The sequence below is a fragment of the Erpetoichthys calabaricus genome, chromosome 15, assembly GCF_900747795.2.
Source record: "Erpetoichthys calabaricus chromosome 15, fErpCal1.3, whole genome shotgun sequence".
In the NCBI taxonomy this organism is placed as follows: domain Eukaryota; kingdom Metazoa; phylum Chordata; class Cladistia; order Polypteriformes; family Polypteridae; genus Erpetoichthys; species Erpetoichthys calabaricus.
In genome coordinates this window covers 18806134-18807255 of record NC_041408.2, presented here as the reverse complement: position 1 = coordinate 18807255, position 1122 = coordinate 18806134, and positions in this window count along the sequence as shown.

The following is a 1122-nucleotide window of genomic DNA, read 5'->3' as shown; positions in this document are numbered from 1 at the left end:
GTTTTGATTTAAAAAGTACTTCTAATACACTTAAGGTTACGTGTGATAGGGTTTTCACAACCTGTCAAGTACTATTCTTGTGTTAGAACTGGTTGAGGTTCTGTCGGCCATGATGTATGAGTAGCCACTCATGCACGGCCCTTACAGGAGAGATTTAATGACAGACAGTCCAGTATTGGTGTAGAGCTCAAAATAAATAAATCAAATGTGAACAAGGCCGGACCGATTTAAAACTGACGATGGTGTGAGTGGTGGAGCAGGCTAGCAGGTTAGTAATGGCCTGATGTTGGACTCTTTCTGTTTTCAGCTACTATTTAACATATTGACTGCTGGACCATTTATTACCAGGACACTGCTTAATATAATAAAAAAACAAAACTCGTAATAAATATAAATAAATGATTTAGTAACTTTGTCTCAAATGTAAAGAAATTGTTAATTGGCTTATTTTCACCAGCAACACAACTAAAAGTCTCCATTTGAATGAGGATCCTAGAAGCTTGGCACCATGCAGCGTGCGGGTTTAGCACATGTGCCGTAAATGTAACGCTTTCTTTATGCAGTCCACGCTTGTTGCATGTCACACATTTGGTAGTCGTCGACTGTTTGCATTCAGTTTGCCACAGAAAGTCCTGACAGTTGTGACAAGTTGGACACCTTGTGATGAGGAAACACGTTTGAGGCAGCTCTCCGCATCATTGCTGGAGCCTACAGGTTCCACATCGTTGTCACTGTCTCGATCATTGTCTTTATTGTCAAAGGCGGAGTGGTGGCTCTGAGGCTAGGGACCTGCACTGGCAATCGGAAGATTGCTGGTTTGAATCCCGTAAAATGCCAAAAGGGACTCTGCTCTGTTGGGCCCTTAACCCGCAATCGCTGAGTGCTTTGAGTAGTGAGAAAAGAGCTATATAAATGCAAAGAATTATTATTATTAAAGTATTCATCTGGCAGTAAATCTAGTTGTTTTAAAACATTAGCTGCTTTATATCTTATTTGCGATGACAAAACTATAGGCTGTCTATAGCCCCAAAAAATAAATAAATAAAACTGTCCACTAGATGGCAGCACTATAGTAGGTAGTAAGCTGGCTGCGTCTATAGTGGCTGTACACTTTGTCACACA